The sequence below is a fragment of the Strix uralensis genome, chromosome Z (assembly GCF_047716275.1).
Source record: "Strix uralensis isolate ZFMK-TIS-50842 chromosome Z, bStrUra1, whole genome shotgun sequence".
Classification (NCBI taxonomy): Eukaryota; Metazoa; Chordata; class Aves; order Strigiformes; family Strigidae; genus Strix; species Strix uralensis.
Genome location: NC_134012.1, coordinates 21,492,773 through 21,518,237, shown reverse-complemented (window position 1 = coordinate 21,518,237; position 25,465 = coordinate 21,492,773). Strand labels below are relative to the sequence as shown.

The 25,465-nt window shown below is 46.8% G+C and overlaps 1 protein-coding gene across 9 annotated transcripts in view; it reads right to left on the bottom strand.

The window, feature by feature from the left end:
• The window catches only part of ELAVL2 (ELAV like RNA binding protein 2), a 102,902-nt gene extending 78,454 nt beyond the window's left edge, over positions 1 to 24,448 (bottom strand). For 4 of the 9 annotated variants that reach the window (XM_074856139.1, XM_074856142.1, XM_074856145.1 and 1 more), the window contains exon 1: positions 23,826 to 24,448. The gene's annotated coding sequence lies outside the window, so the exon portion shown is untranslated. Of the gene's footprint in view, positions 1 to 21,717; positions 21,773 to 23,137; positions 23,204 to 23,825 lie in introns of those variants that run through there. The other 5 variants (XM_074856138.1, XM_074856141.1, XM_074856140.1 and 2 more) reach the window with 4 other exon arrangements.
• Positions 24,449 to 25,465: the final 1,017 nt, after the last annotated feature.

Below are 25,465 nucleotides of genomic sequence, written 5' to 3'. Positions count from 1 at the left end.
CATAGGAAGGACATAGACCTGTTGGAGCCAGTCCAGAGGAGGCCATGAAGATGATCAGGGGCCTGGAGAACCTCCTGTATGAGGACAGGCTGAGAGAGTTGGTGTTGTTCAGCCTGGAGAAGAGAAGGCTTCAGGGAGACCTTATAGCAGCCTTCCAGTACTTAGAAGGGGCTACAGGAAAGATGGGGAGGGACTCTTGATCAGGGAGGGTAGGGATAGGATGAGGGGGAACAGTTTTAAACTGAAAGAGGGTAGATTCAGATTAGATATAAGGAAGAAATTCTTTATTGTGAGGGTTGTGAGACACTGGAACAGGTTGCCCAGAGAGGCTGTGGCTGTCCCCTCCCTGGAGGTGTTCAAGGCCAGGCTGGACGGGGCTTTGAGCAACCTCATCTAGTGGAAGGTGTCCCAGCCCGTGGCAGAAGGGTTGGAACTAGATGATCTTTAAGGTCTCTTCCAACCCAAACCAGTCTATGAATCTATGATTTTCGGAAGTATCCAGTGTCAGGACAACATATTATGTTTAAACATACAAAAATTTACTCCCACAGTGCACACTGAGAAGCACTGAACAGCTTGACCACAGAGGATGCAGACTCTCTCTGGGCAAAGCAGGAGACATCAAAAACCCAACTGGACATTGCCCTGGACAGTTTGCTCTAGGTTGACCCTCCTTTAAACTGGAGGTTGAACCAGAAAAAATCTCCCGAGGTGCCTGCCAACGTCTGCAATTCTAAATAGTTTCAGTCATTAATATAACTGAAGTACCTTTCATAGTTTTTAATAGACTAAAAAAGCTCAAGTATGCAGAAGGCGGCTGTTAACCACTAGCACCAGCTCTAGTCATTAAAGCAGCATTTAACACAAGCAGAATACATTAAGTCTGTGTCCTCCTGTTTTCCGACACCTGGAAAAAGTTACTGAAATTTCCACCATCCATAATTGGTGGAAACTTATGGATCCATCATGTAGTCATCCTATTATTCTATCTGCAGTGGCAAATAGAGTTAATTTATACTGTATTTCATTAACATTCAAATGCACTTGTAGGTACAGGAATACATCATGTTAAATCTACACATCAATTTTTACATTCCACAATTGTGACAACAGCAACAATGCTCAACAGACAAGATAAGGCAATGAGAAAGAGAAGAAGAGATAATTAAGTATGAGATCTAAATTTCCAGCCCAAGGTCAGGCTGTTAGTAAAGTTTCAAACTAGTACTGTGTTATAATCCACATGAATGTCAGAAAAAACAAAAGATGGCATATCACCCATACGTCCTGTGGATGGACTGATACCTTTAAGGTGTCCCTTACTGAAAGTATGAACAGTACAGCAAAGGATATACTTGTGTTACTCAACCAGCATAAATGGACAAAGAATTCACACATGCACCAGAAAAATTACCTGGCAAAGCAGCATTCATTAAAATTAGTTCAATGCTGTTTATTATGCACTCATTAGATTACAACTCTTTTAAGCAGTCTTCCATTTACCATGCAATTCCATTCTTCAGTTTATCAGATAAAATACAGTCTAGAACATGGCCCAGGCCAGTGTTCTCAAGAGTACATTAAAGCATTCCAACTATGCTCAGAATAGCCCATTTTGTCTAAGAAGCCCCATTTTTCCCCACATGTTTATAGTCCTGCCACTGTTACCAGCATAAATAGGCAAGTAAAAGCAAGATCTGTGTCATGACAATGTTTCTTTCAAAAGAGTCCTGCCAACACTACCCTTACCTCCTAAGAAGTCAATGCACGCAATGAATTAAGACCTAACAAGGAATGTTTATGCTTCAAAATTTTTTGATAAAGATATACCAATTTGATATATCAGGAGTTGTATCTCCCAAGTTCTGTTCTGATATTTCTACTGCACAGTCTACCTCCTCAAGGCTGTTTGTGACAGCTTCCTTATCAACTGGAGCCAGACGAGATGTGTCATGCTTTTACAGAGGCTTCAGAACTGAATTTTCCAATGGGAAAAGGAACAGTTGTATGCAAGCTATAAAAAGAAAAAACACACTTGGCAACGAATTGAAGCAGAAGGAAATTGCCTTGAACAGCAACTGTTGCTTGATCCATTGTGCAAGTTCATTATTACTGGGATTTCTTCCCTCCACATAACAAATCTTGCCTATGGAATTCTTTGCCAAGCAGTCTCCACTGACATCTTCTGAAAGCACTAAGTTTTACAGCTGTGTTATATTGAAATAACTCCCCCCCTCCAATCTGTTTAATCTTTTTCTTGCCCAGAGCACTTGTTAGATTATTGAGTACAACTGTGTTCTTCTGTTACTATAACCTTTGCAGTGCTGTAGCTACCAAGCACCTTCAACTTGAGTTAACTGTTGACAGTGTTTTTGCTTCCCACCCATCACCCTCCATCCTGAGAAATAGCCACAATGAGAAATTTCAAGGCACTGTTTCAAAATGCTGAAGGACAAAATGACAGGACAATAGTTCAGTGATACCACTCAGGTTAGCTATCTTCTATTTACTTCTAGCTTAATATCTAGTCAACCTGACTTTCACCAAATACCTACCCCAAAACATAAGTCTGCCTATTTAGCAGAACCATAACTAGAAACAATTAACTGATGTTGAACAAAACAAACACTATTCTTAACTGCTGGTTATTCAATACACTCATTTTAATGTGGAATAGGGTTTTGAAATACCACAGGCATTACGCTCAAGGAGGCATGAAGAACAGAGCAGAAACACTAAACTGATGAGCAATCCTGGTGTTGCGTAACCAGAGGCCCTATCTTTTAGTCTTACCAGTGTCTCGGCTCACGCTGAGGGAGAAAACTATCATTAAAAACAGCATGTACCAGAACCAGCCACAGCTATTCACAAGTGTCCACTTCTGCTTCCAGGAACTCTGCACAGACCAGGCAGGTGAGAACTCCAGCACAGCTGCACATTTCACTCTAACTCATCTTACAGAAATGAACATGTCTACAATGAATGTGGCTACCTGAAGTCTTCACAGGTTCCACTTACCTCCTCCAAATCAGACTGTATCACATGCAAGGTAGACAACTTCACAGAATATTACACCCTGCCTCTCACAAAAGAAGAGTGGAAAATATGTAAATCACAGGTCACTCATAATCCATATGTTAACACAATCCTTTCCCTACTCAAATATTTGTTGGGTGGAGGAAGGAGGGAAGAAAACAAGTATAGGTCTGTGTTCCTGTACCATTTCCAGGGATGTTTTACTGATATACAGTGGTAGTACTGCAGGTTTCAAGGGTGGCTACACTTAGCTTGAGCAAGATTAGTTTCATAATGCAAAAAAAAAAAAAGCAGGTAAGTATTGATTAGAGAGCAAGAAGTTGTGCTCTGGCTGTAACCACATAGCAAAGTCGTAAGTACTTCCTAATCAAAGAACAGCAAAGCAGTTCAAGAAAAATATACTACAGATAACTTGTGAAGTGTGTTTTTATAGGAAGAGGCACAGAGATTGCCAGCTGCTCACTATTAAGAGTATTCCAAATGCCACTCACCTTAATAAACTGATGACATCACCTTGGTTCACCACAGAACCTGATCTTGAGGAGAGGCTATTTTTCATTAAGTTCAAAGGTTGTTACAAATTCATTGGACTAAAAACTCAGGGAGGCTTCTTTAGAAGAGGGTGATCAAGCATTCCTTTTATATGATTCCTTCTTGACATCACTTGGAAAGGATGAGTCTGAAGGTCTCACCTAGATATTAGAGAGCAGCTATGGTGGTAGAACAACCTATGAATGAACATCTAGTCAAAAAATAAGGATTAAATAAGGGCATCCAAGCATTTCATCTGACTACTATAGCTCTGGAGATTCTCCCCCTCCCTATGGTATCAGTCTATTTCCAGGCTTCAAGTTTCCTTTGTACCTACCTGTTCACATGACTGGATTCAGCAGCTTGGATAGAGCAGATTTCCCCACATCACTTCCACATTTTGGTTGGATGGCTGGACCCTTGCTAGCCCCACCCACGATCTATTTGTTCTACCTCACTCAACTGATGCATCAAAACTATTCTCAGGATTAAATACTGAGAAACAGGCTTCTCCTGAGAAAAGCGGGAAACAAAGGCAGCAAGAACAAGACTTTATCGCTAATTCTATTTTATTAGAATTTGGGTAATGTTCTAGTTCTATAAAGCCCAAGACAAGAAGTGCCACATTTCAACACCACAATGGCTAGTTACTAGTATTCCCACATGAGCAGTTTCAGATCCACTTATCTCTTCCCATTTAAGCAGAACAATTTCTTGCATCTTAAGAGTTATCTTCTGGGTTTGAAGAGGTAATGTGACCATAGAAGTCAGCAACCATTTTGGTTTTGTTCTGTATAGACAATCCCAACTACTAATTGGAATGAATGGCCATGTGGAATGCACAAGAAGTGCAGTTTAAGATACTTATTTTTGAGTGCCTTTACAGGCCACTCATGTGAGAACGCATTGCAGTCAAAGGACTGCAGGCTGTGAAGAACACATCAGTATCAAGGCAAAGAAGCTGAAGCACAACCATAAGCCATTCACTCTAAAATAGCCATGTTTTCAATTCTCCATAATCCTTCAGGTAGCTACCTGGTTTTCATGACCACTACTGTTTGTCCCACAGAAGACGCTGGGAAAGGCTGCTTAAACATATGTTCTGTTCCTTTCTACCTCCAAGTCCTAAGAAAATTGTCCACATCATATAGTAAATTAAATATTTTTTGCAGCAAAGTGAAGTAAATGCAGAACAAGGACAGCTGGCTGCTGTTAAAATACCTGAGCCAGAGGCAGTACCTCGACTATTTATGATCCCCCCCCCCCCCGCCCCCTTTCATGTTTGAGGTGGGTTCTCTACTGTATCTCTGCATCCTAATCCTCCTGAGATCCCCCCCCATCATACAGCATAGAAAAACGGACAGCAATAAGGTCGTTGATACAAACAGGTTGTCACCAATTGGTCACATACTGTTAACTGCAGAAGAGGCATGTCTTCTACACATTACCAGCTTGTAACCAGAAGCACCTGCCAGAAGCATCATTGTCAAAAAGTAAGTAGTTATAGGCAAAACTTTTACATTTTTGACTGGCTATACAGAAGTCCCTCTATCACATAAAAGCACAGAAAAGCAGCTAGTCCCTTGCCTCCCCTATTTATATTACCATTCAACTATATGACGACACAGTTGCTTCCACAAGAAGCTGGAAAAGAAGCAAAAGTTAACTCTGGAAGAACAGGGATCTCCAAGTCTAATACACCATAAAATAAGCCAGACTTAACATTATGCTGCTGCATGAACAGGTTTAGTCTGATCACTGCAGCTATCTTCAGTCTTCTGAAACACCGTTCCCTGCCTCAGGAGATGGGGGAGAGAATTGAAGGGGTAAAGGTAAGGAGATCCATAGGTTGAGATAAAAACAATAATTGAAATAATAATGACAGTAATAATAGAATATACAAACAAGTGATGCACAACATGATTGCTCACCACCTGGTGACCAATGCTAGCTGGGAATAGGCTGGGCAATCTCAGAGAAGACAAAAATCCCAACACTGCAATCCCAGAAGAGGAGGAGAGGCTCCCTTCCAACCCTTATCTATATACTGAGCATGACATTATATGATATGGAATATTTTTTAGTTAGTTTGGGTCCATTGCTCTGGCTATGCTCCCTCCCAGCTTCTTATGCATCTGTGCACTAGCAGGACACAGGAAGTTGGAAAGTCCTTGGTTTCTTCACAAGAACTTAAAACATCAGTATATTATCAACATTCTTCTCATACCAAATTCCATACTGAGTCCAAACCACAACACTATTCTAGCTACTAAAAGAAAAATTAGCTCCATCCCAGCTGAAAACAGAACACACATTAGCCACATCTTTCCATTTTTAATTTCCTCTCAAGCCAAAGCTCCACTCTTACTGCACCAAAGACCATTTTAAGAAAGACAGATATTGCCCACACCAAGTTTACCCTAATCCATAGGACACTGGATGACCCACCTCTGAAAAAGCCTAAACCTGGCCAAAGCTCAGACATGTTCACCTACAAGTGTGCTCAAAACCCCCTTTGTCATCTGAACCAGCATTCTCAAAAAAACCACCCCAAACTCCACACTTAAACTGATTATACAAGCAACAACTCTGAATAGCTTCTACTTGGCACAGATAGATTAGGTCAGTGTTGGCCAGCGGCTCTCTCATTACAGCTCACCTATTATCCACAGAAAGCATCACTAACACCTCCACACTGAACATCCCAGCTGTCAAAGGATCCTTATTTGGCCCAGAACTGCCCTTGGGGATTTCCAGAAAAACCTTCTGTCAGCCACTACTGGTAAGAGTCCTTCATGCAGAGGTGCATCCTTTTAGCTCCAAGAGGGCTCTGAAGACTACTTAAAGTCTAAATATGGACTCTGTTTGTCTCTAGGCTGATCCCTACCAGGAAAAAAAAGCTCAGACATATCACTATTTATTCTTTGAATATGTCAGCTTACATGGATGAAGAGACCACTAAATTCTTTCCTCTCAAATGACACCCTACAGCCCCTCAGAATCAATAAACATTTGGCTCTACTATTATTCATGAAAAAGCTTGAGGAAAACTGTTAACTGATGAGATATACATTAAGTGTAAAGTAAACTCGTAAGGGCAGCTGCCCACATAGTGGGTAACAGTACTCAGTGTCTAATTTCTACCCCAAATACCTACGGCCTGAAGGAGAAGACAGGGAGAGTGTCAAAGTAGTATTACAACTGATAAACAGTGCTAAAAACTGAATTTAACCTTGAAAGGCACTCTTAAGACCAGTCAGCAGTTTCATACTGTGATGGCATTTCTGGATATTAAAGTGTTCCAGCTCGGATTTGTCAGCTTCTTCTCTTCATAAAGCTTACATCACATGAAACAGAAAGCTACAGCACATCTTCCAAACCCAGTGACCTCGAAGAGCACAAACAACAAAGCAGAATCTGATCTTGACACCTTCTACCTACCCCAGCCTGTCTCTCCAACACAATTCTCATTTTTTTAGGTCAGATACAGCAAGTCAAAGCTACCCCCTCCAAAATCTTTCAAGCATGCTATGAAAACATAGGCTTTTCTTATCAGAGTTGAGTGTGTTTCTTCTAAGACTCAAACCAAAGGACCCTGCACATCATGCCTCAGTTCTCTGACCAATAAATGCATTTCATTGGCAAAAGAGGTAGATACATCAATCATTCAGGCCAACAGAAACTTCAGGGGATCTCCAGTCTAACCCCCCACCCAGAGCAGGCTCAACCATGTGGTCAGAACAGGTTGCTCAGGGCTTTATCCTGTGTGGGCTGGAAACCCTACAAGGATGGAGACAGCGGCATCTCCCTGGACCCCACACCCACTGCCCAGCTGATCTTGGAGGGGCAAAAGCTTTCCTCTATCTCCAGTCTCTCTGGCCCTACTCAGCTCACTGCCCACCAGAGTCCAGGGCCCTCTCCCCCTAGTCCTACTGGCGTCGCTGCCAGGTCTCTGCCTGCCCAGAACAGGGCTGCAACATTGTTCCTGCCTTAATTACACAGGGTCCCTGGTAGCCCCATCCTCTCACAGTCCCAGTCCCTTTGGACAGCAGCCCTGCCCTTGAGAACATCAGCTACACCCTTCAGCTGATGTCTGCAAGCTTGATGAGGGTGAACTTTTCCCCTTCCCCAGGTCACTGGGGTAAATACAGTAAATACAATAGGTGGCACAGAGTCCCCAAGACCTCCATGTGTAACAAGCCTCCAGGAAGATCATTAAGTTTTAACCACTAAACTTCAAGCTCCAAAATCCAACCAGTTTTCTACCTGTCTAGTTGTCCACCCACCTAAACCTTCACATCCCAAAGCTGTTACAAAGATTCTGTGGGAAAAACACATGAAGAGTTATGCTCAGCTCAATGTAGATTACATCACTCTTCTCATCCACATCCATCCTCATGCTATTAACTTCAAAAATAATCTGCTCCACTACAATTTACCCTTGGTAAATCAATGCTGGCTACTTCCAACCACCTCTGTTTTAATTTGCACAGAAATTATTTCAAGGACAACTCACACAATGATTTACTCAGGGACTACAGTGAGGCTCCCCATATAATCCTTACTGCGCTCAGTTTTAAATAAACAGCAAAACTTGCTTTTCCACAATCATCAGGAACCTTCCTGATCTGCCAAAAATATTAGACAGTGGCCTCACCATGAGAGCAGACTATTCTCTCAATACCCTCAGACCCACAGACCTGAAACAGTTGAGAGTTCCCAAGAATTCCCAGATCTGATCCTATTCTACACCCAGCAGCTCATCTCCTCTTTGTACCCTCTTCCTGCGCAAAAAGAGCTCAGAAGACCCTGTCACTGAAGACTGAGGTAATAAAAGCATCAGGCATCTCACAACCTTGCCTATCTGCTATCAGCAAATCATCCATCCTATTCAGCAGCAAGCCCACAGTCTCCTCTTTTATTCTTCTGTTGCTACATTATGGGTACAAACCCATCTTGTTGCCCTTGACATCCTTCAGCAACTGCAGCTGAGCTCTATCTTCTCTCACCCCATCCCTTTATTCACTAGCAATGCTTCTCCATCATGTCTTGCCCTCACTTCCATCTCCTGCACACCTCTTTTTTGCACTGGAACTCAGTCAACCTCTGACCACTACCATCAGCCATTACTTCTATACACTCACAATTATTGTGGCTCTGCACTGACACTGTAAATTCAGATCACTGTTCATTCATTTACTATGGATACTGAAAAGAGGGCACAAGACAGCAACGGGGACTGCCCATCAGCTTATCACTGAATGAAAAGCAAAGACAATTGAGTGGGCAAGTTTTAATACCCAACTACTTAAGGGGGACTGACCTGCAAACTGAAGTTGCAATTACTGTGCATCTGAGTATACCACCTAATACCAACACCAATAGCCTAATTATTTCACTGCTCAAAAGAAGGGACAAAGACCTAGCAGAGAGACAATTTTAAGGTCTGTCACCACTGGGGATGAATGACTGCGTATCTTTAATCACAGCAGTGAACACAAGACATTAACAACAGCTGCCTAGACCACAGACAGGTGGTAGGACCAACTTCAACAGCTGATTTCTTTGTTTAGAAAAGAAAAGAAGAACAGAGCAAGTCATATGCCATGAACTATCTCCTACCTAAAAATGAAGAAAACCTCCAACTTCTGTCTCCCTCTTGGGAAGGTGTGAGAGATGAGAAACCAGGTCTGTGAGAAACTAAGAAAACCAGCCTGAGAAAGCAAAAGTTGAGGCTGATTGAAGAAATGCCTCAAACACTTGCAAGACAAAACTAAGTCACAGGGTGCATTCTGTGGAGGTTGAAGCTGATAAGGCTGCCCCAATAACACAAGATGCAGCTGGAGAAGGGAGCCCTGTGGAGAAAGGACAGTTCTGCTCTGGTGCACCTGGACAAATTTCAAGGGCCATCTGTCCGGTGAATGACCTTTGCTTCATTATCCACGAAATGCATATTAAAGTTAACACCCTCAATATGCTAACGAAGGCTAACATGATCATGCTAATTACATCATCCCATGAAACACCCTACCCTACCCCTCCCCGTACATGGGATATGTAGGTATGTGGGTCAACCTAGGGGACAGATCCAAGGAAAGTGTGTATAAATCAAGGGGGGGGTGAAGAAAGGGGGAGGCCCTGGAGAGTGCAGTGAAGTGAAGAAGACGGATGCAAGTGAAAGACGGCTGCCTCCTGGAACCCTCACTGGCAGGATCAGCACAGAAACCCAGACCAGTGATCTGTATTTCCCCATTCCCTCTATCTCTCTCTTTTCCCTTTCCCATTAAGAAATGCAAGGCATATTGTATTGCTTGCCACAACTTGCTATATACTTAGCCAATTATCATGTGTTCAATTAGTACATTGTGGGTAGTTAATAAATGTTTGGACTTGGAGACTTGTTGTCCACTCCATTGGGGATTTGTGAATCTGAGTCACTTGTCTCCCTCATCTGAGCGGGACGTGACAGAAGGACAGGATCTGTGGCTGTCAGGAATATCTGCTCTGACAGAAATACCTGTTTCCACAAACATTTAAAAACTTTATCAAATGCCAGTATAAATGAAGACAAAAATCTGCTGCCAGTCAGGTACTCATACATAAATGCATCTAGAAGCTATCTTGCCTGGAGACCTACAATACTTACAGACAGCAACCATCTCTTCCTGTAAGCACAATTTGGGAGTACAGATGAAAATACAAAGCCTTTTACTAATAACACCCTGGACGCACATTCCTGGGCCACTTTGAAAGCCTGGTTATTCCTTGTTAACCAGGTGACAGTTTGGAGAAGCCACATCTCACAGGCACACAAACATTAGAGGAGACATACCTAAATTCAGAAGCCTTTTAACAGAGCACAGCCATCTTCACCCGTACATATTGTTCTGCTTAGCCAACTATGTCTGGGCACCAGTACACAGCCCATTTCTGAAATTCACTGCCCTATGACACAGACTAACTGACCTGTGACCCACGGTGGGCTTGTCAGATGCCTGCACAGCCTCCAACAGGACAGGGGGAAAAAACAGGATGAAAAAGCTCATGGATCAAGAAAGAGACACAGAAATCACTTACCTATTAGTATCACAGGCAAAATGGACTCAAGAAAAATTTAATGTATTGCCAATTAAAATGGATTTAGCTAGTGACAAACAGAGCCAAAATGAAAACACCTTCCCCTCACCCCCACTCCCATCTTCCCTGGCTCAATTTCAGTCCCTCATTCCTGACTCCTCTGCCTCCTCCCTACCACCCTCCAGTGCAGCAAGGGGGATGGAGGTTTATAGACACCTTCCCCCCTGCTCCAGCAAGGGCCCTCCACAGCCAGCAGCCCCTTCAGGAAATATTCACCTCCTATGGCACAGAGTCCTCCACGGGCTGCCGTGCATGTACATGCTCCAGCAGTCTTCTCCATGGCCTCCAGGGAAAGGCCTGCTCCACCATGGTCTCCCCAGGATGCAGGGCCATGCCTGCCCTGGTCTAGTGGCATCACCTCCTCCTCCGACCTCCACATTTGCAGGGCCGTTTCCTCACACTTGCCCCCCCCCCCCCCCCATTCTTCTCCACCTGTGCATTTTGTTCTTTCTTAATTAGATTTTCAAAATGTACCACAGACTCCCCCAACAGGCCTGACTGCTCCTGCAGTGATGAGGTTGTGGATTTGGCTGGAACCGTCCATGTCTGGTATACACAGCCCCTGACCGCCTCCCAGAGAGTTCACCCTGCTGAGAAACCCCGCCTTGGAAACCCAAGAGAGCAAGCTACCGCTCCACTGAGGGAAAGTCAGGCAGCCAGCTCTCACTCAAGTCCAGACACAGATCAACATTATCCAACTAGGAAGTTCCTAGTTGGAGAAAGAAGAGTGAGTCCTCCTCAAAGTCTTAAGTTTCCTCAGTTGCAGCTTTCCTGGCAAAATGCAGGAAGTTCAGGAGAACCACAGCAATTTATGAAAAGTGCTGACACTTCAGACAAAGCTTCTATTTCTCAGCCAGCACAGAACTACACAAGTAATAACAGAAGTATTTTCCTGGGGTGAAGCACCCCATCTGGGTGCCTATGACTATATGAAGTCCTGCACTGACTTGCAGCAAGATAAACTACTGGACAAAGCTCATTCTTCCCATACTATTTTGGGTCAAAGTTTCAAATTCCTGATAGAGAGACTGAAATAGGTCATTTTGCCCTCATCTGCATGCAGAAGTGAGATCCATCACCCCTGGTATATGGTGTTTCCTCTGCCCTGACTCCTCAAGCCCAGACAAGCCCAGTGGCATCCTCCCAGCGGCTTGGTCACTTCTTCAGCATCTTCCAAACCACCATGGCAGGCCCCAGGGGGTCTACATCTGCCTCTGCAAGCCACTGGCTTCACCAAACAGTCTCTACGGGAACCGACACCAGCTGGTTAAAACCAAGACATTTCCAAGGTCACCTAAAGCAACTTCACCCTTCCAGCTTCAGATTAAGACATATGGGAGATTTGTTTTGCTGGAGTAGAGAAAGAGTAAGGAGAGGAGAAAAACTACTTTTAGAAATCCCCATAGAAGGATAAGCAAGGAAGCAGCCTGCTTCATAAACTACCTACAGAGGGAGCTGGGCATAGAGGTCCCTCTGCTATGGGAATAGCTTCTCACCATTTAGTCCCATCTAGTTTAGTGCTACACACAAAGCATCAATTCTGAACAACAGCTATCAGCAGCAAGAAAGGCTTAGGCTCTCAACTCAGGTTGCCTCATACAGAAAGCCACCTGTGGGAAATTGCTCCTCAGGGAATGCTTTTCTTGATCCAATAGCTAAAAGACTAGTCTGACACTTTTTGGTTCACAAGGGTGTGGAAAATGATGCTTCAGCTTAGGAGATACAGTGCATAACTTCCCTGGCCAAATTTAAAACCTACAAAAAACTACCATCTATGATTAAGAAAAAAAATCTTCAATGCTTGCCCATCCATGTTCAAGACAAAACAGAGCAGAACATCTGTAGCGAGTAGACCATGAAACAGCATGAGCCTTCCAGCAAACTTTTTAAAGTGTTTAACATGAGAGCATGATGATGCCACCAAAGTTTCGATTTGGAGATTGTCACTGACTTAACACTGTAGTGTCATAAGCATGCAAGTAAGCTAATCTTCAAGTCAAGAACAAACAGAACTGACACATACCAGAAGAAAGGGCACATCTGGAAGCTAAGGACTCATGAGCTATACCCACTGTCTGCTGACTTTTCAAAGAGCATTACAAGTTAAATGGAGCCAAGGCATTCCTTAACAGATGTCTCAAGAGACTGATCAGCTTTACAGGTTCTCAAATTTGGGTCATAGACACTGCTCAAATTATTAATCTTGCATTTTAATATGAAAGGCATCTTCACCTCTTTGTTACAGCCACAATACTGCAAATACTTTTAGGTTTCAAGAAATTGATGCTCCTATTCCCATTTAATCCTGCTGTACAACTTCCATATTTTCCATTTATAATCCACAGGATTAAATAACCCTTCAGTGCATACATATTACACATAAAAACACCTACATCCACATTTAAGTGTTCAAAGCTGCCTAAGGTAGTATTAGATGTTGTCTACATCATGCTGCACCTGAATGTACTATTTCATATCCATTTATGTAGGTTAGTAAAGAGTCCTGCATAGATGTACTGAATTTGACAGGAATTTACTCAGTTATCTTAATTTGGACTAAACTCATTAAAATCACATGCTTACAGCTCTTCCTAATAGCCTAACAGTCAGATTTTTCAGATGTATACAGATAAAAGTAGCACAGCCTTCTTAGGTAAGCAAGTAATGAAAAGATATATAAATCAGTTTTTAAAAGGGCAAGTCAACCCAATTTAACAAACAGGAGGACAGTTACAATTAGATAGTCATTAATTTTCAGTACTAGAATATTTGAGCAATTATTAGCAACAGTCACTAAAATTAGGTCCTCGATCCTGGGCACTCAGAGTACATACCAAGATTATGCAAGACTGATATGCAGAAGTGTAAATTAAATCTGATACCACACAATTAGTTTAAGTCAGAAAAGGAAACTGTTCCTACAGAAACGATCAACTCTTTTTCTGTTCTCATTCATTGTTTCAAACAGAAAACCTGGTGCATTTGATCATTCTATGCAATTCACACCAAAGACGGGCAATTTGACTTAGCACTTCTTCAGGAACACTGACATTCCTTGTTGCAAAACACCTACACGTGTTTCAGAACATGTAATCCTAACTCCAGCTGGTGACACACATGAAATATTTGTAAAGATGAAAAAAGGCCCTATCCACAAAAGCAGAAAAACAGGTTGCACTTTCACCACAGCAGGAGTCTGCAGTATCTACTCCATTTGTAACAGCTACTTCTGTAAGACTAGATTATCAAATCCAAAAATTAATATTGAAATCTACATTCCTCCTAATGGAACAGAAAGTCCCCCTCACAGACACTTTATCATATATCCACAGAATGGTTTGGGTTGGAAGAGACCTTTAAATATCATCTAGTTCCAGCACCCCTGACATCTTCCACTAGTTAGGTTGCTCAGACCTTTGTATGCATAATCTGTGTTACACCACTCGATGTGGAAGCAGTCACTATCTCATACACAGAGCTCTGCAAGAAACCTTCCATAGAAAAAAGCAACCCTACAGCCCAGTTATAATTTCAGCAGAGAAGAGATCCTTGACCATCAGAGCTATATCCAAAAAAAGCATTTGGTCTCCATCAGGATGGCTAGTTTTATATCCTTCAGCTGCAATGGTTCAGAGGAATTTCACTACAAGAACTACTCTCCTTATAAAAATAGCCTTTATCAAAAGACAAGCATGACTCCATTTAATTTCCTTTCAGTTTGTTCAACTGTTATAGAAAAAAATTCAGCTACTCAGTTGGTTAATGAGGCTGTAATTCTCATCTTGCCTACCAACATCTCAACCATGGATGCAGTCCAAGGCAAGTGCTATTGCTATGCCAAGTTTCACAGTTTAGCTATCTGAATGCAAAAGCAGCTTCTAAAGTCTTCCTCACTTCATGCAGTTCACTTTGTCAGCAATTTTCCAGTTCCCTTCAGAATGCGTGCTCTGGCCAGATTAGCAATAGCAGTTTTAGGTCAGGAACTCAATTTTGGGTTATAGCTCAAGATGCAAGCACATCAAAATTAAAAAGTTAAACTCATTAATAAACCAATTTCTTCACTACTGCATGCATGCAGTACACACATAGTTTGATACAAGAAGCATATGGTGTTTTAGAATTATGACTTTAGTTGTCCCTCTTTTGGAAACAGAAAGCAGTTTCTAATGCATATTTGGGTAGAAAGGAACCACAGCAGCAAGTCTGACGAGATTTCTAGGCATGTTACTAGAGATAAAAATAATATCATTACAGTTATAGCAGGTATTAGGATTTCAATATTTAAACGTAAAAGATTTAGAAGCCCTTCTTAAATCAATTGTTTTACGAAAGCAATAGTGTTCACACCTTTTCCGAGTTATGTTTGCTGGTTCAAGACTAGAGATGAACAGTAGATACAGAAAAAAGTAAATAAATCCCAAGATCTTGTTCTGCCTTTAAACTGGGTTGATACATACGAAATTTAAGGCTAATGGATGAACAAAACACATGGCACCAAAACAAGGACTCCATTACAAAAATGAAATGAGAACACAGTGAAGGCACATATGCTGCTACCATTTTTGTGATGTACTACCCACTTGCTCAAAGCAAATTCAGAAGTCCAAATACCCCCTAACAATCTTCTCCTCTGCCATGATGGCCACAATACCTGCTCCCTCCTGCAGCCAGCTTCATCGGCAGAAACACCCTTTACTAGATCAGAGTTCCAAGAGACCTCCTCCTCTTCCCCACCTTGCATGCACTTCTCACAGGGTCACCTGGAGCAATGCTGCAGGAACCTTAACTGTTTCTGTTGGTAAACAAGTGCATTTGTGCCCCCCGGCTCTGTAAGCTATCAAAAGCTATTTGGCCATTCAGCATACTCTTCTCCAAAGGTGCTGCTTAAGTTCAGGCACAGCTGTTTCTGCAGCAGTACAGGAGACCGTAACTTCAAGAATGCATTCACAGGTACCATGAAAATACTGAAGTTAATCACAGGTAAGAAGTGGTGGAGTGCTCCACTATAGAACTAAAGCTAAAAACCACACACCACAAACATCTACAAAACAGGGAGTGCCAAGCTCATGAGGCCAAGTAAGAACACTAGGCTGACAAACCCTTGCCCTGTTTCTAGTGTTTAGGTATTTATTTTCTCACTTTTGATATCCACTGCAGCAAGCCTAAAATGGGGAACTCTGTTTCTTGAAGGCAATTTATAGTTCCATTATTAACAGATAAAACCATGCAATCCTTAGCTGATTGTATCTACATTAAGGTATATGAACAGTAAGTTTTCCCATGCCATTACACAGAACAAGCCCTGCAGGCCCCTGCACACAGAAGTTGCCTGTCCAGATCTTGCTATACAGAGACACAGCTCTACATTCAAAATTCTCAAATACACACATCAGTGTGAAAAGCCACAGGGAAGTTGACTCCAAGTAACCCTTCTGACCATAATTCTACTTCTGAAAAAGTAGATAAGAATAGTATTGAAAAATATTATCAACACGTTAAGAAGCAGGGACCCTACTAGCAGAGAAGCTGAATTTAAATTACTTTTCCCTTTCCATAGCTGAATCTTTTCCTCTCAAACCTTGTAAATTAAAGTGACTAAGGCATTTGTCTACAGATATTTATCTGAATTTCCCAGAAATTAACTCTCTTCATCCATTTTGTAAAACAAATCCTACTTATTTCACTTCTGTCATTAAGATTTAAATTATAGAAGAACATCAGTACTCTAGTAATCATGCAACGGCAGTTTCATTTCACAAAAATACATAAAGCTTATTCAGTTAAACCTGAGTAAGTACTTGGTTAAACAACCTCATCCTGAGGAGTCTGAAAGCAAATGCAGCTAGCACAGACCTACAGAAAGGCTGCTCAATACATCACAGTGAGTAGGACATCTTGAACAGCCTTTCCTACCTCTGTGCAGACTGTTTTACAAGCCATTTGAATGTTTAAGTTTTCCCTATTTTACCAGTACTCAGGTATTAAGTAGTCAAGAAACTGCACATACACATTACACTACATTCTAGCAATCCAGCAACTGCCCAGCATAGAACATTTTCTAAATCTACACCACAGCCAACTGAAGACCAGAGGAAGTGTCTGGAGCCCTTAAGACCATCCTACAGTGTCCCAGCACTTCAGTATTTTCCAGCTTCCGAGTCATTTGGTCAACCATTGCAGGTTTACTGTGACATACCTGGTTTTTACTAAACACAGCAAACCAAGATACTCATCTTTGCAACATCTTACAGCCTCATCTAGTCTAAGCATCTATTTGTGCAGTTTCTGACCAGCAGCAGCACCATCTGAGTCACAAGCAATGTCAGGATTGTATGAGGGAATGGAGAATCAGTATCACAAATGTTTCATGAAGTGAAGCCTAGAACTGCCTAGAATGATTCTCATTCTGATCCTAGGCTGGTGCATTCACAATAGCGAGGTGTGGCTAAGACATTTAAACACCCAACACTCATCCCAACTTTTTAATAGGAAACTATAGCTTTTCCCAAACCTGCATTATGTCTGGGCTTACTATGATATCAAAACAAATGGAAACCCCTGTTGCTTAAGTACTAGAGTACCACGAGGAACAGTGGCTCACAACAGAACAGAAAACAGTGTGACACTAGTTTAAGCTCCATCTGGAAAGCTTCAGCTTGTTCCCAATTTGCATTTTTCAAATGTATGCAAGTAAGACCTTCCCATTACAATTTTTGTCATATAATTACTGCTCCTAAAACTCCAGATATTTTGCCAGTAAAGTCAGATTTAGACTGTGAGCTATTTCAAAAACTTGATGTGGGTTTAGAATTTTAAAATAAGTTTTTGAGACAGTATCGTTTTCCTAAGATTTCTGCCATAAGCTGTTTGCAACTATTTCACTTAGTTTTAAAGCTGAAAAACTGCACTCCCTACCAAAACACTCACTGCTAAAGCCAAGTGTTTCACTGAGGTCATCTTTCCAAGGTATACTTTTAGCATACAGAACTGTATGTCAAAAAGTCTACACAAAACAGCAAGCACTTCCAAATACAGGGAACACCACCAATTAGCTGTTCTCTAAGCACAGCCTCTGTCAAATTTAGCATGATATTTAGTTGCTCAGTAGCAAAATATTAGATGCTAGGAGTCCCCACAAATCAACAGCAATGCCTACTGGGCAGAAGCAGCTTGCTCTATATTGGCAGTTTCTCCAAGCTTCAGTGGGAATCAACCAAGGAGCCTGCCTCTTATTTTGCCACCAGAAACTCAGGATGACTTTTTAAGTTTCAAGAACAAGGATTAGGCAATAAGACATCCTGATCTGGCCCACTGGTTGTAGTAGCTAAAAGCTGTGAATTCTAACTATGTTATACCAGCTTCTGCAGAACTAAACCTTCTGAGTAAATCAAATTAGGTAGATTTACACAGGCAACAGATCAAAAAACATGTAGTGGCTTCCTTCAGAATTGGAACTACAGATGTCGAAACCCAAAGCACCATCAACTAATCCTGCTGGATAGCACTGTGATTTTTCAATTGATTTGGGGGCTGTCAAGAAAAGAAAGCTCTGTGCACAAAGGCAACATTCTCTCACCTTTAAAGTCTTAGCAACAGCTGGTAACATTCACTGCCCTCTGTAGATACTAGAATCTATTAGAAAAGCATTACTGCAAAAGCAAAGATGGCTTTAAAGCAAGATTGAAATGTATATTCATCACAAATCGAGTTTATCCATTAGCTAACAATCAGTTTTATTGCTATGAAGAACATCAGTGGCAACAAATATAATCAAACGCCATTACACTGTAAGACAGCAAGAGTTCTACCTCTAAAAGCAGCATTTCAACATCCCTCTGACTAGGAAGGAGCTTGAGCTTGCATCCTTGTACTATTTTTACTTGCAAAGTCCACCTCTGCCATGGCACTGACTTAAAGAAGCACAGGAAGGCTGAAGTATTCCTTGGGCTTTTAGAACACTAGATCACAGGTTGTCCAATTCCTACTTAGTCCCTAAATAAAGCAAGCTTAACTTTATCCCCCCAAAAATCGAGTTTAGCGTTACAGGGGCTTTAACAGAATTCAGCCTGGGGCTTCACCGTAGTTTGAATACTGCTATCCAGAAACTTGGGAAATAATCCGAATGCCTTTTTGTCTTTTTTTTTTTGTTGTTGTTTTAAAGCAGATACTCCAGATCTCTCAGCTGTTCAGAACAACTTCAACTCAATACACAGGGGTCATGCAGCTCAATCTGAAGTGTGGTAGTTCACAATTTTTGAAGAGGCAATAAATAAATCAATGACAACAAAAAACACATTGATAAAAGGATCTTCCCCTCTCACTGAAAAACAGCATTTAAAACAAATCCAGGGAGAAGAATGAAAATTGATGATCACATTAGCATGGGAAAGTCACAATAAATTTACATGCAGAAATAGTATACTAATATGATTAAGCCAATAATAGGAAGAGATTTATGCAAGTATGAAAATACTGAAGTATCCATTGCAAAGACTAAAGCCATTAAAAATCTCTATTGCATCCAGAAAAGATCAACCACTCCAGCAGAATGAACACATACAAAATTAAGCCAGCTATTGTTGGGTGGAAATATCAGTTCAGGTACAGTCATAAGACATTTGAAGGGGGCATTAAATATGTGCTTTGTCAGATTTTAGTAAGTGTTGTAAGATTCCTTAGCAGTTTCAAGGTCATTTGTACATGCCTACAGTTGCAAATGCTCTCAATATATCACTGCAAAAACTTCACATATCTACACTTCTCTCCAATTAAGTAATACCCCATTTTAAAAATTAGCTAAATTAACAGTTCTGTATTTGTGAACAAGATTATTTACGAATAATAGCTATAAAACAGATTCAAAGTCCAGTCTTAAAACGATTACTCCCGTTTCCAAGAGGCCAGGGAAGAGAGGGAGGAAGAAAACTGAATGTCATTTCAGGATTCAGAATCCACAGGATTAAAAGGAAAAATGCAAAATTGAAATTCTAATACCCTGCTGTTTTCTCAACAGAACAGGTTCACTTACTGGAATATTTTCTGGACTCCCTCAGTTTGTTAATTATCTCTGCCTTGATGTCCAAAGTCAAACGGCATGGAGCTTTTTAGCACAAAAAAACAGGAACCTCTTTTCAAGAAAATACACACATGTGTGTTGTGAAATAACTCACGAGGCATTGCTACTTTACCAAATACCACTTGTAAGAAAAACAGACTGTGAAGTATGTAGCTACTAAACAATATTACCAAAGTTTTCTTCAAAACTCCATAAATATAGCAACACATTTCAGTCTTCAAGCCTTCAATTAAATCAACTACAGTAAGACCACTTCATTTAGTTTTGGGTGGCTATTGTTCCGTGTTTTTTTTTTTTTTTTTTTAATAACGCTAAGTTTTACTCTTCTAACAGGTTACACCTGTGTATAAACGGAGGTACAGAGGGTATTATAGAGGGGATGAAAGGGATACTGAGCTGCCTCGCTCCTCAAGACTAGCTCTTACCATCAGCGCTCTATGCAGATGAAACAAAGCCACCCCACTCCCCACGCACACAACGCAAGAGCGCGGAGACTATTTTTCCAGGGCAGGACAAACCGAACAAGCGGGCAGTACACAGGTCAAGCCCCCTACCAAAAGCAGAAATGGCGGGGTGATCCCTCACGCCTGACCCAGGGCGGCCGCGCCAAGTCGGCGTGGAGCTCTGCACCTGAAGCACGAAGCAACCCCCGAAATCAAACACAAACAAGCCGCCCACCCCGGGCTCCCTTCGCCAGCGCGGCTCACTCGCACGGCGGCACCCCCCCGCCCCTCCGGAACTGGACGGGGTCGGCTTGTCGTCCCGGGGCTACCGCGCCTTCCCCCTTGGCGGGGAGCGCGGCCACCGGCCCCGCAGCCCCCGCGTCCCGCCGCCCGGTCCCCGCACGCCGAGCGGCTCCCGCCCCCCCGGCGCTCCGCAGCCGCACAGGTGCGCCGGGAGCAGCCGCAACACCCTGCAGCGGCAGCCCCCCTCCGCAGCCTCTTCGCAGCTACCGACAGCCCCCGAGCGGCTCCACCCGCCACCAAGCGCTGCCCCGGGGCTCTGGCGGCGGCAGCTCCTGCGCCGGGGAAGGCGGCGCGGGCGGCAGACGGCAGGTGCACTATTGTAGAAACGAGCAATCCGGTTAGAGGAAGGTCAAGACGTAAAAAAAAGAGAGGGGAAGAGAAGTAGCAGCTTGCGGGAAGAGCGGGAGTCACGGTGCAGTGACAGGGTCACCTCTAAGAGAAAGGTGGGGGAGGAAGTTATTCAGAGCGAGGTAGCAGGCAAAATAGAGGGCTTACTGAACAATGTTCTGTCCAGAGAACAGGTGCTCGCATGCGAAACGGGACGGGGGGGACGGGACATTCACACAGTCCTAAAGGGGGAACAAAAAGCGATGAAGCTCCTCCAGCACGAGAAAGGGGGAAGGGCAAGAAAGATAAGGCGTTCGCAGAAACACCGTCAGCAGCAAGAAGCCCCTCTCGATGTAACGCCGCGAATACCCTGGAGTTTGCAATCGGGAGCGCAACAAGCCGATACCAGCGGAAAACCTCCGATCCCCTACAACAACAGATGAGGGCGAAGGTCTCCACAGACGCCGGGTCTTCACCCCTTCTCCTGGGGAGCTCTAGCCAGGCACCGGCAGCCCCTAACTCAAGCCTCCCTCCCGCCCAGGCCGCCCCTCCTCCCGCCAGACAAGGGTGCTGCCCCGCTCCGGACCCGCGTCTCCTCCACGCGTGCCCCGGAGGGAAGGCGGGGGGGGGGACGACACTGGGCGTCCCGCCGCCCCTTTGCCGGGACCGCACCGACGTCTCCGCGCAAGCCTCCGCGCCCTTCCCAACCCTTCGACCCGCTCTCCTTTCAGCGGCTGGGAACCGGCGCTGCCCTCTGTCCCGGGGGGCTCTGACGGCAGGTCCCGCGGAGCGTGGCGGCTGCTGCTGCCGCCCGGGGCAGGGAGAACGGGGCGGGGGGGGGCTGCTGCTCCGATGCCGCCTCACCCGTCGACTCTGGTGCTGCTGGTCCGCTGCCCCGAAGCCGCCTCTCGTCGTGCCGCTGCTGCCCCGCCGCAAGGACGCGGGAGCAGGGCGGCGGCGGGCTAATAAAGGCCCCCACCGCCCATCCCCGCGGCCGCCGCCTGAGTGACGCCGCCGGCGGCCAATCAAGAAGCCCCGCGCCCGCGGGGCCGCGCCCCCGGGCCCAGCGGGCACCCCGCGGCGGCCGCTCCGCTCCCCGCCGCAGCGGTAAGGCCGGGCGGGCGGCGGAGAGGCAGAGCGCGGCAGCGGGCTGCACGGAGCAGGGCTGGGGCGGCGTGGGAGCTTGCCTTTCCCCTTCCCGCGGGTGTTTAGGCGTCGGGCCCCCGGTGGGTGGTAGGGGTAGGGGCCCCGCGGTGCTTGTTCGCCTGCCCCGCCTTGTCGCCGTTCCCTGCAAAACGCCGAGCCCCGGCGGTCCCGCGCTCCCTCCTCTCCCAAAGCGGGCCGGCGGGGCGGACCAACTCCCGAGCCGCCCGTCCGACAGGGCGCAGCGGCAGCGAGCACTCCGCGGTTGCCCCCCGCGAGCAGCCGTGCTGGCTCGGAGCGCCCGCGGCGGGCACCAGCCGCTGCGGCAGCACCGTCCCGTTCACCGGCAGCATCCGACGGGGCAGGAACCCACCTCGCCGCCCCCCCCGCCCTCCCCGGCCCCGGGAAAGCGCGGCTGCCGAGCGCCGCGGCAGCCTCCCGAGGCTCCGCTCCTTCGGTCCTGCCGCTGCTCGTCCCGCGGGGAGCGCCCCAGCGAGTGCCCGAGCGGGTGTCACTGGGAGAGGGGGGGCCCCCTCCCCGGCGGGGCCGCACGGCTTGGGGTGCCCTCCGCCTTCCCGGCGCGGCAACGCGCAAGGACTAGTCAAAATAAACCGCCTCAACGCCGGCATCACCACCGGTCCTCGGAAACGAGTTGACGGAACGCGTCGAACTACCCACGGGCCTCACGCTCGTCCAGCTCCAAGGTGAATTATTTTCATATGTGAAATAAGTGGGTTCGGAGCAACGTGCTGGGCATAAATTAAACAACAATAGCAGTGCTCGGGGCCAGTCCTTGCCGGGAGGACACGCTGCAGCGCCAGCGCTTACCATCGCCTTCTCCTCCTCTTCTTCCTTGCCCGGACCCTCCCACCGCCGCGGGGACTGAGGGCGAGAGGACGCGCCCGAGGACGGGACGCCCCGTCCGTCCCTTTGGCCGCAGCCCCGCTCGGAGCCCCGCCGCGGCAGCCAGACGCAAACTTTCCCCGAGCACTGCGGGGATCGCTCCCCGCACCCCCCGCCTCCTCCGCCAGACCGGTAGGACCACGGACAGAGATCGGGGCCGCCGCCGCGCAAACACCGCAGGCGCGAACACCGCACACGCCACCCCGCCTACGCCGCCGCCCCGAACAAAGGGACGCACCCACTCCCGCATCAAGTTAATCATCTTCACGAAAAGACACGGCCCTCCACGACGCTAAACCACTGTTTCCAGGGCTCACCGGCTCCCCTCTCCCCGCCGCCCACCCTCCGCACCCGCTGACAATACGCGCTGCGCGCTTTTGCTCCGGCCGGCTACGTCTTTGTGCGCCTTGACACGCAGCCGACTCCCAGCCCCACAGCAAGACACGAAACGCCGTGTGGCTAATGCAATTAGCGCGGGGAGGGGGGGGTGTGTCTTATCCCGGCTAATCTGCAAGGGCAGGTTTATCGCCTCAAAGCGATACGCCTCCCGTCCCCCGCCCGGTGCGGGTCCCTCCCTTCGGATGCTCCCCGTAAAGGGACGTATCCGGGGCCGGACGGGCGCCGTGGTGGTGGTAACTTTGCAGCTCGGCCAGGGCAGGGAGGGAGGGATGCGCACGCCTTCCTGCGCGGGCGCGCTGTGGTCCCCCAGCTTCCGCGGCTGCACGCTGTAAATGCTTCCAGCAACTCGGCTCCGCAGGCGCGCTGCCATGTGCACGAACCGCCTTATTCAGCGCCGTCGGCACCAACGATGTTAATACGGAGCAAACATAGGTAATGAAGGTAATGCTACAGGGCATGCACCTCGGGCATTCGCGTGGACCCTATCGCACACGTACAAGCACGGAAAGAATCAAGCCACAACTTACCTTCCTCTCCTCGGCTTAAAAAAAAAAAAAAAAAAAAAAAAAAAGTAACGGTGCAGTTCTCTCAATAAAGAGGAGTAAGAGGCAGATGGATAGTTCTCTCAAGACAACACACAAGAGCTAAATTGGGGACAGTTCTAAAAGGAAGCAAAAAACCCCCAGAACCCAAAACAAAACAAAAAAATCCTCTCCCCCCCCCTCCCCCAACAGTCCAACACTGGGGGAAAAAAATCGAGGGGGAAAAAAAAAAAAAAAGACAATTCAAAAATAAAAAGGGGAGAACTCAAAGAGAGAGAGACTGACAGGACTACCCTCCTTTCGCAACCCTACCGAACAAAAAGAGGGGAGGGAGAGAGAAATAAAGGAACAAAGAAAAGAGGGATGGAAGGGCGATTTTAAAGACGCGCTCTCTCTCTCCCTCCCTGCCGGTCCCTTCCTAGCGGCTCGCCGCCGGAGTCAGCTGCTGCATCGCGGGGCCGCGGGGGGAGGACTCCGCGCCGTGCGGTGCGGTGCGGTGCCGCGCCGTGCCGTGCCTCGCAGGGAGGCGGACCGCTCCGCAGATTTATAGCAGCCCCGCCGCCCGGCTCCCTGCCTGCCGCCGCGCCGCGCCGCGCCGGGGTGCGTGCGTCTGCGTGCCTTGCCCGCCCGGCGGCGCGGCCGTGGGGGTGCGAGCGGGGGGCGTGTGTCCGCGGGCGGCCGCAGCCTCCCCCCGCCCCCGCCCGGCGGGCCGCCCCGCGCCTACCCCGGCGCCACGCGCGGGCAGCGTCTCCGCACCCCGGCGCACAACGCAAGCTGCTGGCGGCGCCGCCCGCCCCCATTGGCCCGGCCGGCGCCCGCTCGCCCCGCCCCCGGCGAGGCGACGGTCGCCCATTGGCCACGCGCGCCGCCACTCCGGGCAGGGCCCCGGAGTGCCTCGTTTCCAGGCTGCGTTGCGGCGCGCGGGGCCGCCCCCGCGAGCGCAGGTGGGCCCCTCGCGGGCGTCCCGCGAGCGGGGCGGGGCCCGCGGCCACGCGCGTCCCCTCGGCACCGGCGCGGCGGCCCTGCGGGCCCCTCCCACGCGGGGCGGCGGGGCCCTGCTCCGGCCGCGCGGGCAGCGGCGGGGAACCGGCGGCTCCTGCCGCCTCGGCCGGCCACGTGGGAGCGGGGCAGCGCATCCCGGCGCGGCCGGGGCGGGCGGCTCTCGGCGACGCGTTCCCCCGCACGAAGAGCTGCCCGGGAAGCGGCCCGTTTTGGTGGCTTCGGGGAGGCGGGGAGGGGTGGGGGGGGTGTTTGCTTGTTTGGTTTTGTTTGTGTGGTTGGTTTGTTTGTTTTCCCCGCCCGCTCCGCGCGGTTGTGGCCATACGCCTGTCGGCCCCGCGCGTGTAAAGTTTATATCGCTGCCCAGGGATTGCTCTTGGGCTTTGCCCTTCTGAGAGCGGACGTACCAATAAGTGATATTTCTTATAACAAACATTCTGGGTAGAAAGAAGAAAGGGAAAAGGGAGGGAGGGATGGAGGAAGGGGGAAGGGAATGAGAGGAGGGGAAGGAAGGAGGAAGAAAAGAGCTTTTACTCGTTGTGCGGTCGATTACTATGTCTTGCACAGATAAGAAGTGTTCACAGAGAAAAAGGTGGTGTTGTATGGAAGACTAAAATTCTGCATGG